The 19617-nt window shown below is 31.8% G+C and overlaps 1 protein-coding gene across 1 annotated transcript in view; it reads left to right on the plus strand.

Moving 5' to 3' along the window:
- Positions 1–19617, plus strand: part of ST8SIA4 (ST8 alpha-N-acetyl-neuraminide alpha-2,8-sialyltransferase 4) — a 142710-nt gene that overhangs the window by 65236 nt on the left and 57857 nt on the right. The window lies entirely within an intron of this gene.

Below are 19617 nucleotides of genomic sequence, written 5' to 3' on the forward strand. Positions count from 1 at the left end.
TTGCTCATACTTAAAAAATGTTTTGGGGTCTGTCCCTGGGGTAGGAAATTATTTACTTCTTTACCAGCTTCCTCCCAGACCGGATGGATGCAGCGGCCCCTGCGCCCGCGCTAAGAGAGAGCTCTGGGAGAGAGTTCCCCACCCCCTCCCTGGAAGTGCCTCAGAGGTGATTAGCACTGCTGTGCTTTGAGGGCGTAGAATAGTGAAGACAGCAAGAAGCTCAGCCTATGTGTCCGGGTGGGGAGTGGACGTCTGCAGCAGGTGACGTGAGAAGCCCCTGCGCTCAAACTGGAAGTGTCTGCCAGAAACCGCGGTCCCCAGTTCAAAGGTTCCGCTTCTCTGGGACTTCCTGGAGCTGAGTTCCACTCCCTCCAGCTAAGCTAGGCCGTGTGTGTTGCCTTGGGCCGTATCCACCCACTTGTCAGTCTCTTAACTATTCTCAGGAGGTAGCTGAGGCCACACCCCCTGGTGCCTAGTCTGCCCCAGGGTGGGGGGGGGGGAAATCTAATCTGAGTTTTAAAATATTTTGGCTTTCTCTTCTGAACTGCTAAATAATTAGCAGAGAAGAGCTAACAGCCTGTGCCAGATTCCTTTACCTCAGTGGCTTCTCTGATCCCAGAGCCCCTCCCAGCGCAATGGGCGCAGTGTGCCCCTACCCCACCGTCTGTGCTGGTCTTTCTTATTCCTCCCCTGAGAACTGACCTCTCCTGTTGAAACTCCAGATTCTCTTCAGCTGGTAAGTCGTGCTTCCAGTCCTTGTGGTATCTATCAGTCCTGAGCTAATTTTGAGACTTAATTTATCTAATTGGTTGTGAGGGAGTGAGGACGTTCACTGAGTAGTGTGTTTCTTCTCCGCCATCTTGGCTCCGCCCCCGTAAATCTCTTCTGTGGGACTTTTATGACCCTGAGCAAGGAACTTGCTTACATCACTGGATTTCAATTTTCATATGCAGGAGAATCAAGTTGGCCACTTGTAGTTCTAAAGAGATGATACTAATGTCATATTTATTGTATTGGTGTGGGAATATTACAGATTTTAAATTTAAATTGTAAAATAAATTTTGATAGAATAGAATAATAATAATATACAATAATAATAAATATTATTTAATAATAATAATAATAATAATAATAAGATAGAATAAACTATTTTGAGTACTTTAAAAGAATAACCAAAACCAAAAACTTCCAAAACATACAAACCCACAAATGTAAAGAGCAATAAAAATTACTGTGCAATAAAGTCAAAGGATTTAAGATTTAGAAGGGACCAAAGACATTCCATATAACTTCCATCCCTTTACAGTGGACAACACTGAAGGCCAGTGTGACAAAATGACTTTCCCTTGTCATTTAGGTAGCAAAGCTAATGAGTCAAACCCAGATCCTGACTTCAAAAACATATATTTTTAACCATTTGTATTCTATGGGATTTAGAAGGCAAAAGATTACTCTTATACCAAAAAGAAAAATGTATGCATATGTGAGTATATATATATATATATAAAAGTATATATATATATATATTATATATACGTGTGTTCGTGTGTGTATGCATATATGCTATGTGTATATATTACAAATATATTAATTAATATATGTGTACATCCATTATATACACACATATATGCATATGTATATGTATACACATACATGTGTCTATGGATGTGTGTGTACATGCTGTAGTACAGGGTGAACTTTTTTTTTCCCCTGGGAGAGAAGATGAAACTCTTTCAAATTCTAGAAATATTATCCTGGACAGTAAAGTTTATAAAACTTAACAATTATTTTTAAATCTTTAAAAAACTATAGTAGACAAGGAATTAAAGATTTATTGTTATAAAGCTGAAAGCATTTAGAAGTAAAAAAGTGGTAAGTGTGCACACATAAAGTATTCAATCTTTAACCCTTATTACTTGTGTACCATTACTTTTTTTTTTTTTTTCCCTCAAGCAATTGGGATTAAGTGATTTGCCTAGGGTCATACAGATAGGAAGTACTAAGTGTCTGAGGGAAGATTTGAATTTAGATCCTATTGGCTTCTGGGCTGATGCTCTATTCTCTATATCACCTAGCTGCTATCTTTCCTTCAAAAGAAGGAAAGAGAACTTTTAACAAAAAGAAAGCCAGTGAGCTTGTCTTTGATTCATAGGGAAACTCTCACAAAAGAAATAAGGATGAGAAAGATTACTTCATCAAGAACATTATTTCCTTTTGGAGGGGATAGTTTCTAAAGTAGTTTTTGTTGTTTGTTGTTCTTGTTGAAATCATTTCTGACTCTTTGTGACTCCATGGACGATAGTATGCCAGACTCTTCTATTCTCCACAATGTCTGTCCAAATTCATGTTTATTATTTCCATGAAATTGTCTATTCATCTCATCCTCTGCTTTCCCCTTTTCCTTTTTGCCTTCATTTTTTCCCCAATATCAGGGTTTTTTCCGATGATTTACATGTTCTTATTATTTGGCATATATATAAGTTTTAGTATTTGAACATATAGTCTTGACTGATAAGACTTATATAAGTAATTTTCCTAAATTTTAGGAAAATGTACAATAAAGTATCTCATGCTATTCCTCAATATTCCTTTATGATATATATATATAATTTAATTAAATAGTAATAATTAATATCTATTTTATGGGAGGACTCCAATGGAATAACCTCAGGGATCTATATATGGCTTGCACTCTTTTAATAATTTTATAAATTACTGGAATTAAGGAATAAGTGGCATATTCATTAAGTGTAAAGATGACACAAATTAGGATGGATAAAGAATGAAAAAAGAAAATAAGTATTTATTAATTACCAATTATGTGCTAGGCACTGTGCTAAGTGTTACAAATATGACATTTAATCCTTACAACCATGCTGGGAGGTTGATAGTATTATTGTGTTCTTATAGTTGGAGAAATTGACATTGCAAGAGACTACAGTGATTTTCCCAATATCACACAATACATAAGTGTCAGAAGCAGAATTTGAATTCACAGTTTTCTCGCTCCAGGCCTAGCAATTTTTTTTATTTTATTTAGCCATTTGATTGCCTCTAATACCATGTTGGATTGCATTTAGGATTTGAAGAGATTTTGATTGGCTAGAATATTAGGCTTAATCTAATGAGATAAAATTTAAGAGGATATGTAAATTTTTATAATTCATCCAAAAAAATAAAAAATTACCAATATAATAGTGCTGTGGGATGATAAGTTTGTCTGAAAACAAATCAAAGATTTAAGAATTTTTCAAATATGGAAGGAACATCTTTAGAATATGGTAGAAGGTTTCCTATTATGAGAAGTTTTCAAGCAGGGTTTTTGTGACCACCCTTCCGGTATATAGGAATTTCTTATATGTGAGACTTGAATGAGCTGGACCCAATTATTCCTTCTAACTTAACAATCTTTTTTTTTTTAATTTAAAGCTTTTTATATTAAAAATATATGAGTAGATAGTTTTCCGTATTCACTCTTGCAAAATTTTGTTACAAAATTTTTTCTCCCTCCCTTCTCCCCACCTCTTCCCTTAGAAGGCAAGTAATCCAATATAAGTTAAACATATGAAATTCTTCTATACATATTTTCTACAATTATCATGCTGCACAAGAAAAATTAGATCAAAAAAAATGGAAAAAATGAGAAAAAAAGCAAACAGATAATAAGAAAAAAGATGAAAATACTATATTATGATCCATATTTAGTCCCCACATTACTCTTTCTCGGTGCAGATAAATGGTTCTCTTCATCACAAATTCATTGAAACTGCTCTGAATCACCTTGCTGTTAAAAAAGATCCACATCCATCACAGCTGATTCTCACATAATTTTGTTGTTGCTGTGAACAGTGTTCTCGTGGTTCTACTCACTTAGGATCAGTTCATGTCAGTCTCTCCAGGCCTTTCTGAAATCATTCTGCTGATCATTTCTTATAGAACAATAATATTCCATAACATTTATATATCATAACTTATTCAGCCATTCTCCAACTGATGGGAATCCTTTCAGTTTCTAGTTTCTTGCCACTACAAAAAAGGACTAATACAAGTATTTTTGCACATATGGGTCTCCCTTTTTTATGATCTCTTTGGATATAAGCCCAGTAGAAACACTACTGGATCAAAGGGTATGCACAGTTTCATAGCCCTTTGGGCATAGTTCCAAATTGTAATTCAGAATGGATGGATCAGTTCACAGTTCCACCAACAATATATTAGTATCCCAGTTTCCCACATCCCCTTCAAAATTTATCATTATCTTTTCCTGTCATCTTAGCCATTTTTATATTACTATAAATCATTTAATTTATTTATCTAAAATTTGTCTCTTAATATCCTTTGATCATTGATCATTTGAAAAATGGATTATATTCTTATAAATTTGAGTCAATTCTCTATATATTTTAGAAATGAGGTCTTTATCAGGACCCTTAAATGTAAAATTATTTTCCTAGTTTTCTGCTTTACCTCTAATCTAAACCATTGGTTTGTTGGTATGAAAACTTTTTAACTTAATATAATCCAATTTATCCATTTTGCATTCTAAGATATACTCTAGTTCTTCTTTGGCCACAAATTCCTTCTTTCTCCACAGATCTGAGAGGTAGACCAACTCAACATTCTTATATTCCCAATTAGTTAATCTATTTATACATTGACATGTATTTCCCATTTGATAGTCATCTTCTTTGCTTCCACTTTATTGTTTATACAAAAATTTTCCTATGAATATCTTGTTAACATATGTTATTTTCTTTCTGTCTTTAACTTCTTGGGAATATATTTCCAACAGGGGATTCTCTGGCTCAAAGATTAAGCACATTTTAGATATTTTGAGGCACATGATTCAATTTGTTTTCCAGAATAGTTGGAACTATGTTTCTCATTCAGCAATCCAAACAATATTACATATTTTAGTTGTTTATCACCTTTGCCAATTTATCAGGTTTTAGGTGAAATTTTAAAGTTCCTTTAATTTACAGTTAGGTTCTAGTTAGTTATTTGGAGGAATCTTTCACATAGTAGTTAATATTTACAATTCCTTTTTGATGATTTATTTACTTATAAATTACTATTTTTCATATGTCCTTTTACAAATTTTCTGTTTTCCCTATTTAATTGTGAGTTTTTTAGAGCAGGAGCTCTCTTTTGGTTCAGTTTTCTATTTTGAGTTCTTAGCACAGTATCTGGCACAAAGTAGATACTTGATTATTTATTTATTTATCAATTATGCCATTATTATTTTATAATCATGATATTATAAGATGGTACATTTTTTTTCTGAGACTGGGGTTAAGTGACTTACCCAGGGACACATAGCTAGAATAGTTAAGTGTCTGAGACCAGTTTTGGACTTGGGTCCTCCTGATTCAGGGCTGGTGCTCTATCCACTGCACCACCTAGCTGCCCCATAATGGTACATTTATGTATAATTTAGTTTATCTTTATCTCTTATGTAGAGTTAATTATTTTATTTTTTAAATTTTTACTAGAATGAAGGCAACGCCACCTGCATTTTTTCCATAGTTTTTCTATAATTCTCTTTTATTTAATTAGATTGTTTTAAATTTTTGTTATTTTTCTATTTTCTTCCATTGATTTTTCCTAGTGAATTTTTAAATGCCTTTCCTCATTTGACTCAGCAGTTTGTTTCTGAGATTCATTTTGCTTACAATAAGCTTATTTGCTACAGTATGTTTTCTCATTAATTCCAACTCACATGCACATATACACACAAAAATATATTTCCATTTTTTACTTGCCTTAGAGCCAAGTTTCATGAATGTTCATAAATTTTGAGTTTCTGTGTCATGCCTCTCTCTTTTAACCTTTCCCAGATAAGAATCATGAAAAAAAATCTCAGTTCAATATTCTACTCTCCACCTAGTATCTCAAGGAATATTATTTTATGTTTTCCTTTTCTAAGTGTTAATTTACTTTGATCATATGTTTATGTTTTTTCCTCGTCTAAGTTTTCTAAATTCTCTTTTTTTAATCCTGGACTATATTCTCATATTTTCTTCTTTGTTTTCTCTATGTTCTTCATGAAAGGTAAAGCATTTGGTGTGCAAACATTGAATGTTCACATTTCTTTCTCTCCCTGTTTCTCTCTCCCCCCTCTCTCTCTCTATCTCTCTTTTTCTCAGTCTATCTGTCTCTCTTTTTTCTCTCTCTCTTTCTGTCTCTGTCTCTTTCTCTCTTTCTGTCTCTGTTTTTCTCTGTCTCTGTATGTCTATTTATGTGTGTATGTGTTTGTGTGAGTGTGTAGTGTTGACAGATTGTTTTTCCTTTTTTAATCTCATTTGAAGAAATAGCTCTTCATGAAAGAGGTATTGATATATAATGAAAATGACTTTGTATCTTAAATCCTTAAATCATGGGGCTCAGTTCCACCTACTATTCTTACCCTTAACTATTGTTAAGATATTACCTATGGATATATCATTTTACCAATCTAGATGTTTTATACCAACAGGAATCAATATAACCTTTGTTCTAGAGAGGTAGTCCTTGGAAGTACCATATTTGCTTAGAGTGTGGCTATACTCAAAGAGGCTCAATCAAATAAAAATAAAATAATACATTATGAAGCTTTTGTCTCATGTTCTTAACCCATCTCATCATATTGTGAACATGTTTTTTATAGTGCAAATTTATTTTTTCATCTTAGGAAAGGCCAAGCTACCATTTTTCTTCAACTTCATCCCAATGCCTTTTCAATTTGCTCTTATACTACTCTTCTTTGCCTCTATCAAGAGACTCAAAAAAGTAATGTCCTTCCTATTCTTACAATTCCTGTCCCTTCTGTTCTGAAAGTTGGAGTGGGGATGGTGGTAAGGGCAATTAAATTATCTCATTTAAGTCCTTAAGTATATGGATTATTCATACTTTTAAATACTAAGAGACTTAAAAATTCTATTTACTTTTCTACCAAATGGAAGATTTGCTGTGAATTTTAATTTTTTTACATCCTCCAGACATCATTTGCTGCAAATTATCAATTTGGATATGATTCTTAATTTGATTGTCTTTATATTAAATATGTGCATGTTCTATTCTTTATGTGAAGGATAATTACTTAAGCTTTTGACAATTTTTCTGTACAATTTTAAGATAAATTAGGGTTCAGAATTTGCATTCAACAGGTATAATCTTAAAGAGGGTTGGTACAGATTTATTAATACTCAGAACTTTGATTTAAATGGACATAAGAGAAGAGGAAATTCAAAGCACAAAAATAATACACAATTAATAAACACAGTGGCCACTATAACAAGAAAACAGCATACAATATCACCATTTAAAGGAAGCACCAACATCTGGCGAGGAGGATGGTTGCAGCTATTCAGAGTCTTAAGTGAGAGCATTTCTAGGCAAGTATGTACAAGATTTCCTAGCCCAAATCCTCAAAGTCCTCTTCCACTAAGGAACTTTTATAGGCTGAGAACAAAAAAGGCATTATGTTAAGTATTCTCATTTTTTATATATATATATATATATATATATATATATATATATATATATATATATATATATATATATATATATATATATATATATATATATATATATATATATATATATATATATATATATATATATATATATATATATATATATATATATATCTTGAAGTATAGCATCCTCCCTAGTATAGAATGCTCCATTACAAGAGACCCACCAAAGAGAATATATATATATTCCTTTAGGGGATTGTGTGTTTTTATGGAACTGGCCAGGTTTTTAGGGAAAACACAATAATGACTATAATATAAAACTATATATAAAACGCAATAATGACTACTCAATGATTAATTGATTAATGCACAAGAAAGAATAGCCTTCTAACTTCTTTGTGTTTTTCTTGGAATTCCATCAGATAACTACCAGCACGTTCTCATGTTCTCAGCAAAAAGTTACAGAAAAGACATGGCTAACAATTAGTTAAGATTCCTTACTCACTAGGATTCCTTAAAACAATTGATTTGTAAGGATGCTTCAATGTTTATCAAATTTGTAACTTCTGGGATAAAGAGAATGCATGGGATAACTAAGTGAGAAAATAAAATTTCTTAATCACAACAACTTGAAATGATTCTCTTTTCAAATCAACCATGGCTTGAACAAAATATCTTAAGACTGTGAAAGATGCCACAATCATTTTGTTCTGTTTGCATTGATCTTTCCTTTATGTAATTCTTTTTTAAATGGAAAGTCACAAGACGTAAAAAAAAAAAGCCAAAACTAATTTTTAAAAATATTTTTAAGTTTTTGTATCCTTCCCAAGTGGTCTGGGCCATATTAGTTATTCACCAATGCGCTAAGTCAGCAATGGTATTTTCCACTTTAATTAAATGCTTATTTGGTAATGGGCAGATTGTAGTACAGATTTGGGATACCTTAGTTTTGGGGTCTAGGTCTTCTAATGGTATTTATAATAATTTTTAAAATAGTGTGAATTTATGGAAAGATAATTGAGATTATCAATTTCCTTCCATTTTTCTTTTTAAAGGACAAAGAAAAAGAAATCATCAGTGTTGTAAACAAAATGTAAGCATTTTTGAAATTGAGAGAAAAGAAAATCTTTGAAAATTGAATTTGATTATGATAGAATATTAAATATTGTAGGACATAGAAGATAAACCCAGTAAATTATAGAACTGAAGAACACTACCATACTTTTTATTTCCTCTTCTCTATGTAAAACATAGTGTACACTTCAGTCTATTCTGTAGCATTTGGATGACATTCTAAGAAGTAATGGGGAAAAGTTGTGACTATATCACTAAGCAGCCAATCCTCATAACGAAGAACAAAGAGTAAATAAGAAGTAATTATTAGTATACCCAGTGACAATATGGAATACAGGAATCATATGCACCTAATTTCCAAGGCATTTAAAAAATATTTTCTGAATATATGATTAGTGCCATTATATATGTATTTTCTACATCTACTTGCCGTATCCTGGAAGGAACATGCCTCCACACATTTACCTGGGAATCAATACTCAGGTGACAAATCACATGAAGTAAGTGAACAAGTTTCTTGGAAACTTGGATAAATTTTCAAAGAAAAATAATTTATTAGTACAGATCTTTTGTTTTGTTTTGTTTATTTCTTATTTTTGTAAATAAGGAAATTAAATTTTGAATAAATACTGATGTAATCTTCAGATTGTTCATATAGTCATTAAAGGTTAGAAGACTGAAAGATATATTTCCCCCAGTCACTATAATGACCACATTGCACATACACTTATTAATGCATTAAAGTTAACACCATGTATAGTAATTCATGCTAAGAGACAGAATTATTGCTGTTTTGCTATAATTTTCTGACTTCTCTGATTAAAGCATCAGCTATAATATTTCACGAATGTTGTTTCTTTCCTTTTAGTGCACACCATCATTTTAAAGAATATAAATTCCATATTGAATTACCTCATGAAGAAAATTTCATTGCAACATTACACAAACCTTTGGGTAGTGAAAGTGAAGTCAACAATAGAATCCCAGGATGCATTTTCTGGACCACTTCCTTGCCTCTTGTCATCTTTCTTTAAATGCCTCAGAAATAAAAAGTTAGATAGAACAAAAGGAATTGGGAACTTCTCTTGCATCTGTATATTATCCCAATACCTTCCATATCCCTCCCTTCTTCCCTTAATCCTTTTCCCCTCCACTTTCTTCTTTCTCTCTCTCTCTCTCCTCCTCTCCTCTCCCCTCCCCTCTCCTCTCCTCTCTCTCCTCTCCTCTCCTCTCCCCTCCCCTCCCCTCCCCTCTCCCCTCCCCTCCCCTCTCCCCTCCCTTCCCCTCCCTTCTCCCCTCCCCTCCCCCCTCTCCCCTCTCCCCTCTCCCCTCTCCCCTCTCCTCTCTCTCCCTCCCTCCCTCTCCCTCTCTCTCTCTCTCTCTCTCTCTCTCTCTCTCTCTCTCTCTCTCTCTCTCTCTCTCTCTCTCTCTCTCTCTCTCAAAATTCCCCAATCACCTTCTCTCCTTTATTCTCTCCCTTTGCCCCTTCTTCTTTCCCCTTTCCCTTCCTTCCTCTCTCCCCTCTCTCTTCCTCTCTCCCTCTCTGTTCCTCTTTCACTCTCTTTCCCCCTCTTTCCTTGTGCCTTTCCCCTTCTCTCTCCATCTCTCTGTGTCTGTTTCTGCCTCTTTCTTTCTCTGAATCTCTCTCTCTGTTTTTCTCTTCCTCTCTTTTCCTCTCTCCCTACTCTTTTTCCCTTTTTTTATTAAAGTTATTTTTTTAACAAACCATATACATGAGTAATTTTTCAACATTGACTCTTGCAAAACCTTGCATTCCAAATTTTTCCCTTTTTCCCTCCACTCCTTTGCCTAGATGGTAGGTAATCCAATATATGTCAAATATGTTAAAATATATGTTAAATTCAATCTATTTATACATTTTATATAATTATCTTGCTGCACAAGAAAAATTGGATCAAGAAGGAAAATAAACTGCCTCTCTCCCTACTCTTACCCTCATCTTTCTCTCCTTCTCCTGCCCTCTTTTTTCTCTCTTGATTCATATATATCATGCAAATTCTTTTTTAGCTTGCATTTTATTCAAGTAAAATCAATCATTTATTATAAATTTATAAGAAAACAAAACTAGTCCTAAGCATGCAATAATGTAAAATACAAATATTTATTAATAAAAATCATTACATTTATACAATTATAATAAAAATAACCATACGATAACAAATAATATTAAATTGACAGAGAATAATGACTAATGAAAATAATAATGAAATAATGATAATTTAAAATAATGATGATTATAATTGTTTTTGATCAATGTCTGACTTTTCATGACCCCCTTAGGAGTTTTCATGGCAAAGAGGGTGGAGTGGTTTATCATTTTTTTGCTCCAGTTCATTTTACAAATGAGAAAACTAAGGCAGAGTAAAGGGATTTGTCCAAGGTCATACATTCATCAAGTGTCTGAGGCCAGAAATGAACCTAGAAAGATGAGTCTTTATGACTTCCAACTCTTCACTCTATCCACTGTGCCACCTAGGGGCCAGTATTAACACGAGGCATGTTTAAAAGTTGCCTCAGCAATTTTTTTATGCTGTCACCAATGTCTCATAATTTCTTGCTTCTGTTGCATTCTATTGTCTGCATCCAGATACCAGGCCTTGACACTTAATGCTAGTATAGCCATAACCAATCTTCTACATGATTTTTTTTTTGCCTTAATCCCTGCCCCTTTATCTTCCACAGTGCTTTCACATTAATATCCGAAAAATTCCTTTCATTATGTCACTCCTGTTCATAAGTCTTGCTTGATTCACTATTGCATTTAGGATAGCGTTAAAAATTCCTTATCTGGCATTCAAGACCATTCAAAGGTGACTGCCAATTTCACTCTCTAGAATGATCTCACCCCACTCCACTTCAGGATAGGTCAGCTCTTACGACCTACAAATTCATTATGCCCTGAAAATCTTGCATTTCACTATTGCAACATGGTAATAGTTCCCCTGTCTGGAATGACCTTCTCCTCCTCTTTATCTGTTGAAATTCTAGCTTCCCTTTCTTTAAAACCCATCTAAACTTTCTTTTCCATTATAAAGCTTTATCTGATCAATCAGCCTGAGTTCTTTTAAAGTTTTATAATGACTAATATCTATAGGATTCATAGGAAAATTAATAATACTGTTTTGTGATGGCTCTTCTATTGTTTCTGAGATATTTTTTGCTATTTGCCATTTCACATGCTTATGCCTAACTTTCTCAACAGAATTATTAAAAATTATGTTGTCTTCAGCTTTTTTTTTTGTATTGTCCTTCAGTGTCACCAAACTGTCTTGACCATAGCAGTTCAGTAAATAGCTCTCTCTTTTTTTCTCCTGGGTAGTATATTTAATATAATTAATATTAATATAATTAAATTCTTCCTAGATAATTTATACTATTTTTATTAAATGGTCTGTTCCCACCCCTATCCCAACAATCTCTCCTCCCCATAATATAAGCTGATACTCCTTTAATAGGTTATTTTTCTCTTCTGCAGTCTAATAATTTAACTATTTTCATGATTTGTTTTATTAAGGAGTAGACACTTAGATTACTTCATTCTAATCATATCCCCTCCTCACTTCAATTCCAAGCAGTATTCCAACAACAGTAATTTTTCTTGTATTCATCATTTCTCTTTATTCCTACTTAAAAAAATTTCAATCTTCCTCATTCTGTTCTTTCTCCATTTTTCTGCTCTCCTAAGTCTCCTTTTAAAAAAATTATCAACATAGCATATCCAATATCAATTTATAATTCTATGTTTCATATCCAAGCACACAGTATCTTTTCTAATCATATGCTTTGTACCTTATTTGGAAGTCTCTTTTCCCTCTACAAACCAAAATATAGTTAATTTTAAAATCTTACATAACTATATTATTTGATTTTTAAATAAGTTCCTTATTAAATTGGTGTTCTTTTAAAATTAGTGTTAACATAGTGTTGTTGTTAATGTTATCGTTCAATCATGTCCAACTGTTCATGACCTCATTGATGGTTTTCTTGGGAAAAGATATCGAAATGGTTTGCCTTTGCCTTGTCCAGTTAATTTTACAGATGAGGAACTGAGTCAAACAATATTTAATGACATGCACAGAATCACACAAATAGTAAACATCTGAGGATAAATTTGAACTCAGTAAATGAGTCTTCCTTTAGACTCAGCACTCTATCTACTGTATCACCTAGTAGTTGGTCATTATTTCTTGTGGTTTTGAAGATGGTTGCCATTTTTCTTCTAAGTGTTTTGTTTTGTTTTTCACATTGTAAATTTGATGTTATTTAAATAGTTTATATATTTCTGAAGGACCATGTTAATATTTATCATTTAAATAATTTCTTTGTAATGAATTTTGGAATATTGTAAATGAAAGGATTGTTCTACATAACAGATGAAGTAGGGCATTTTAAAGGCAAGTTTGTATGAACTTTGTAGTTCTATAACTCTGGGAGGCTGCTATATCAAGGTGTCTCCTGTTTATTAATTCATTGTTATTCTTTTCTATCTGTATTTCCTCTCTTCTTTTCTGCATAAAATCTCTAGATCAATAGAAGGATACACATTATTATTTTACTGCTTTATTCTAAGTCCCATATCATTTTCAATCTCCCCTTTTGTTGTCATCATGATGTCTACTGTTCTCCCTTTTATAAAATCACAGAATCTCAATGTCAGAATGGTCTTTATAGGTCATTTGGTTCTAATAATAACTCACATTTACCACTTTAAGGTTTTCGAAATGTTTCTTCAGTCTACTTGCCAAGACAAACTTAGGAATCATATAAACACAATTACAAAACACTTTACATAGAAACAAATTCAGATCTCACTATTTTGAAAAATAGTAATTGCTTATAGGTAGACTGAATTAATATAAATATAATGACAATTCTACCTCAATTTATTTATTCAGTGCCATACCAAACTATCAAAAATATTTTATAGAGCTAGAAAAAAATAGAACAAAAGCTCAAAAATAACAAGCAATGTAATGAAAAAAATGCAAAGGAAGGTGGCCTAGACTTACTGCATCCAAAACTATATTATAAAGTGTCAATCATTAAAACTATTTGGTATGGCTAAGAAATACAGTGGTAAATCAATGGAATAGCACAAGATTCATTAATCAATGCTTATAATAATATGTTGTTTGATAAATTCAAAGATTCAACTCCTAGGGCAAGTACTATCCTATTTCTTAAAAACTGTTGAGAAAACTAGAAAATAGTATAGTAGTAACTAGGCATAGACCAACATCTCACACTGTAATACCAAGGTAAGATCAAAAGGAGTTTATGACTTAGACATAAAGGATGATAACAATAAACAAATTAGGAGAGCAAAGAATAGCTTACTTATCAGTCAGATCTATGGGAAAGGGAATAATTTATGACCAAAAAAGAGATAAAGAACATTATGAACTGATAACTATATAGTTTTGATTGCATTAAATTAAAAAGGTTTTGCACAGACCAAACCAATGCAACAATAATTAGAAGGAAAACAGAAAGTTGGGAAACAATTTTTACAACCAGTGCTTCCGATTTAAAAAAAATAAAAAACAAGCCTTATATTTAAAGTAGAGAACTGAATCAAATTTATAAAAATACAAGTCACTTTCCAGCTGATAAATGGTCAAAGAATATGAACAGGTAGCTTTCAGAGGAAAAAATTGAGCTACTTACAGTTATATTTTTTAAAATGCTCAGTCATATTGATTAGAGAAAAGCAAATTAAAACAATTCTGAGGTACCACTTTACATCTATCAGATTGGCTAATATATCCAGCAGAAAAAGAAAATGATAAATGTTGACAAGGATGTGGAATAATTGAACACTAATGCATTATTGGTGTGCCCAACCATTCTACAGAGCAATTTGCAACTATGTAAAAAAAAGGGCTATAAAACTGTGCATGCCCTTTGATATAGCAATACAAGTATTAGTTCTGTATCTCAGAGAAAGGGGAAAAGCCTGGCATATACCAAAATGCATATACCAGCTCGCTTTTTGCTGGCAAAAAATTGGAAATTCAAAGAATGCCCATCAATTGGGGAATGGCTGAACAAGCTGTGGTATACTAATTTAATGGAATGCTACTGTATTATAAAAAATGATGAGCAAAATGTGTAATCCTGAGCAAGTCATTTAACCTCACTTGTCTCAGAAAAAAAAAGAAATGATAAGCAAATAGATTTTTTAAAAAACCTAGAAAGATTTGCATGAACTGATGCTGAGTGAGTGAGCAGAACCAGGAGAACCTTGTATACAGTAACAGGAATATTGTGTGATGATCAACTTTGATAAACTTAACTATCCTCAGCAATATAATTATCTAAGACAATACCAAAAAATGTGTGATAGAAAATGCTATCTATTTCTAGAGAAAGAACTGATGGGCTCTCAATGCAGATGAAAGCATATTATTTTCATTTTCTTTTTGTTTCTTTCTTGTAATTTTCACCTTTTATTCCAATTCTTTCACAACATGATTGTGATTGCACATGTAGATTGTAGATTTCACATGTTTAATATGAGTGCACGTGCATAACCTATATTAGATTGTTTGCCATTTTGGGGAAGTTTGGAAAGGGAAGGGAGGAGAGAGGAAAAATATGGAAATAAAAATCTCATAAAAATAAATGTTGAAAACCAAAACAAAAGGAAATCACAAAATTTTATTTACATGTAATTTAGGAGAAAACAAAAAAATTATTTAAAATGCTTTCTTCATGACAGTCCTGGTTTAGGAATAGTGTAAGTTTTGAAAATTGTTATCTCATCTTGCAAAAGCTAAATATTTAATTGACTTGTCTATGGCACTCAGGACTCCTTTGGATCCAGGATTCAAATCTATTCTCGTTTCTAAGGCCAACACTTTTTCCACTATATCACACTACCTCTCCCCTTTTGTTTTTAAATTAACCTATAAATATCCTTTTTTTGTTAGAGATTTTAAGGAACTAAGCATAACTTGATCAGAAGTATTTCTTGATACCATATTTGTGCTATCAACAGGAGATTTTTATCCTCAGGAATAATTGTGATTCTTTTGACTACTCTAATCCCTTTGTTAAGACCACATTAATGTCAACAATATAAATCTTTTAAAAAATGCTTAGTTGGCAGTTTTATTAATTAAGCAACATGTTCTTTGGATAAAACTATGTTACAGAAAAAAAAAAAAAAACATTACACAAAAATCAAATCCCAAATCATTATTTTTAAACTTAGAAATAATCAGCAATGAACTATTAAAAACAACTTCTACCTAGAGTAGAATTTGAAAATAAAGTTGGTATTGATCTGAAATAGCCATTAACTTATTCCTTTGGTAGTGGTATTACATATTGTTTGGGTCCCTTTTTTGCCCTTAAAATCTTTCCTATTTGACTTCTTAGTGAGTCCATCTATACTTTCCCTGATTCCTCTAGTTAAGTTGTAAAATCAATACTTTCTCCTCTACCTTTCTCATTGGCATGGTATTAGGACAAATGAAAAGATTTTCAGAATGGCATATAGGCAGAATCTGTCAAGGGCAAGCCTCTAAATTTAGGTCTTCTAGGTTCCAAATCCAGCTTCCTCTCTGCCATGCAGTGATGCCTCTTCTTATGAATTAAAAATGCTTATATTTAGTTTGAAGTTTATCTTTAATTTTTCTACTGAATACCAATATTATGAAATGTTTTAGGACTATATAAATTAATAAACTTAGCTGTTTATATAATTTTCACATTTAAAAAGGTAGTAGAAGCAGCATTAGCATCTGAATTGGATAGAAGAAAACAATAAATTGGCAATGGGTCAGATCAGGGTGACTGCTGTTATCCAAACAGAAAGTGAGTTGTAAACTAAATACATTTTCCATTACAAATAGATAAACAGATGGGCTCTACATCTTTCTGATTATTCCAGTATGAGGTCTGTCACAGCAACCTGTGAAAGAAATTTCATAGCCCTGGGCTTACTGACAAGTATTCATTTATATTTTATTTCAGATAAAATCAAAATAATGTTAATTACTCCTGTTAGTTAAAAATATATCACAGTGAAAATAGCTATTATATTTTATTAAGGACTCATAGTATATTAGAATTGGGAGGGACCTTAAAGATCATCTAATCGAACTTCTACCAAGTCATGAATCCCTTTTATAACATTATCAACAACATAAACATTTCCTCTGTTTGAAGATCTTTATTGATATTAACTCATTGGGAATAATAAGCTTTCCTCTCTCCCAAAATTGGATTAATTACCAAAACAATAAAAGCGCGCGCGCGCGTGTGTGTGTGTGTGTGTGTGTACATGTGTGTGTGTGTGCAAAAGTGGAAAACAATGATCAGATTATCATTAAGCAGTTTGCCCATATTTATATTAATAATATTTTACAGAATCCTAAACACTTAATGCCTTACTGAGCAGTGAATGTATTGTTATTTGTGTTTGATTATGAGCAAGATATGCTTGTACAACTAAGAAAAAGATCTCTTAATCATTTAGAATAAATGGGAATTCACAATCACTATGCAACATATGTTTATATGTGCATGTTTGTGTACATACATACATATATATGTTTATATATGTATATGTGAAGAGAGAGAGGGAGATGATGAGGGTGAGGGTGAAAGAGAGTAGTTTGTATATCAGGCACAATAATAGTTAGACTGTAAAGAGTTTGGCATAAAACCCTACATAAAGACCTAAGTGTTGCTCTAAGCGTAGCATCCTTCACCAGCAGACATAAGACATTAAAAAAAATTTTTTAGACTTTTCTCAAATTTTATGGGATTGAGGGCAACATTTGAAGCATATTTGTTTTTTCACATAATTTTCTAGGGCATATGCTCTCTACTACCAGTATTAGCAAGTTATGTCTCTCAAGGAAACAAAAAGAAAAAGAAATTTATGATTATAAGTCTACTCACAGTCTCTCATACCAGTTCATTTGCTTGCTTTTCATATTGCTGTTATAAACCTGACTAAGACCACTGGAGTGCAGCACAGCTGGTCTAGTTATTTTTGCTGTCTTAATGACTGATTTGATTAATTGTGTGGTAGTCAACTAGCTATTAACATGACTGAAAAACTTGACTCAACCACAGAATCAGTAATTCAGGGGTGATATGTTCATGTAACTTTAAATTTAAATTCAAAGAATATATTCAAAAATTTTCAACTTCTTGATACTGAAATAATAAACACTAACAATAATAATTCTCCCTCACTATTATCATATGTGTTATAATTGTGCTATTGTTCATACCATTTTCTTAATGCTATTATTATTATTATTATTATTGCTGAATTCAAGATTGGTGCTCTATCCATTGCACCACCTAGCTGGTCCATGGTATTATTTTCTTAATATCATACCTCTATATATTCAAATCTTACAATTCAGACTTTGTCAAAATTTCTATTTGAAATGTATTTTTACATATATAGTAGGAATTTAATAATCCATCTTAATTGATCAATAGCCTTTGGTAGTTGGCAGGAGTGGAGGAGAATGGATGCTAGATGTTGTCTGAGAATAAAATCAGTTTTATGTCTAAACTCTTACTTCAATAGTGTGAAATCTCAGTCATATTTATCTTCAGTTATTGAATCACAAGGTATCGTTTTAAAGATGAAAAAAGTTAAACCAAAGTGATAAAATGACTTGCCTAAGTCAGATAGCTAATTCCTGGCAGACTAATTAACAATTAATTGCTCTTTTTATTAAGTTATGTTATTTCTATGTTTAAGAAAATATTGATGTATTTGATGTTTCCCAATATGGAACCTTATCAATTAAAAATTGCATAGTCCTAAATGCCTGCATTCCTTCCTTACTTTTTTGAGAAATTTCACATTGAATCAACCATATCATTGAGAGGCAAATGAATAAAAATAAAATCCAAAGAATTTTTAAATATGAAGGAGTGAAATAATTCTGAAGATAAAAAAGTAAATGAGTTAATGGCAAAATGAATGGTAAAACATGGGAGTTTAGGTATTATAGATTTTTTTTTCTGTAGTTATGGAGGAAATGGAATACAAATACTGTTTTTCTAGAGTAGAAATCTTGTAAAATGGAATTACTAAATTTCCCATAAAACAGAAAGAAATCAGAGATGTTTTCCTGACATGTACACATTAACCAGAATATTAATAAGTTTTTCTAATTTCTTCTCAATGGAAGTATAAATAAATAAATAAATATATATATATATATATATATATATATATATATATATATATATATATATATATATATATAAAATCATGTGGATACTCAAAGTCTTCGAAAAAATCAACACAAATAAGGCTTTGGCATTTTTTTCTGATTAAATAATTTTATATCCAGTCTCTGTCAGTGGTAGACTATTCTTTTTAGTAATTTTCTTTTTGCTAGATTGATGCTGTAGTAAAAAACTGAAGGTTAGGTATTAGAGGGAGCAATGAATAAATTTCCTGAAAGAAGTTAGAAGTCATACTATACACATACACATACACACATACTTATACATTTTAAACAGATACAGACAAATATATATATATATATGTACATATATATATATATATACATACATATGTCAGTGTATATGTATATATACATATATATGGAGGAAATTAATAATAATATGCAGTGATTTTTATCCTTTCTTCATGTCTTTGCTTATTTAGCTTCTCTTTGTTATTTAGTTGTGAAAAGAAGTATGGGAAACCTTTTATGTATATAAATCTGAAAAAAAAGTAATGGGAGAACATAAACTTGAAAAAGACACATTACATATGAGATATTTTACCAGTTCAGTATACATCTCATTGTCTAATTGAAGCTTGAGTGTCTTGAGAATATATTTAACAATGAAATACAGAAGGAAAAAAAAAAAGAGCTAGAGATCTTAATGTGCAGAAATACTTGAAAAATGGGAAAGGAAAGTTGTGTTATTTCAATCATCATTTTAAAGTTAGCATATATACATTTTACATTATTTAAGCATTTTTTCTGAAAGAAAAGTATTTCAAATATTTTAGATTTCACAATCAACTGACTTTGATTTAAATCTTATCTACCAAGGGCTTCTGTTC

This window comes from Sminthopsis crassicaudata, chromosome 1 (assembly GCF_048593235.1).
Source record: "Sminthopsis crassicaudata isolate SCR6 chromosome 1, ASM4859323v1, whole genome shotgun sequence".
Lineage (NCBI taxonomy): Eukaryota > Metazoa > Chordata > Mammalia > Dasyuromorphia > Dasyuridae > Sminthopsis > Sminthopsis crassicaudata.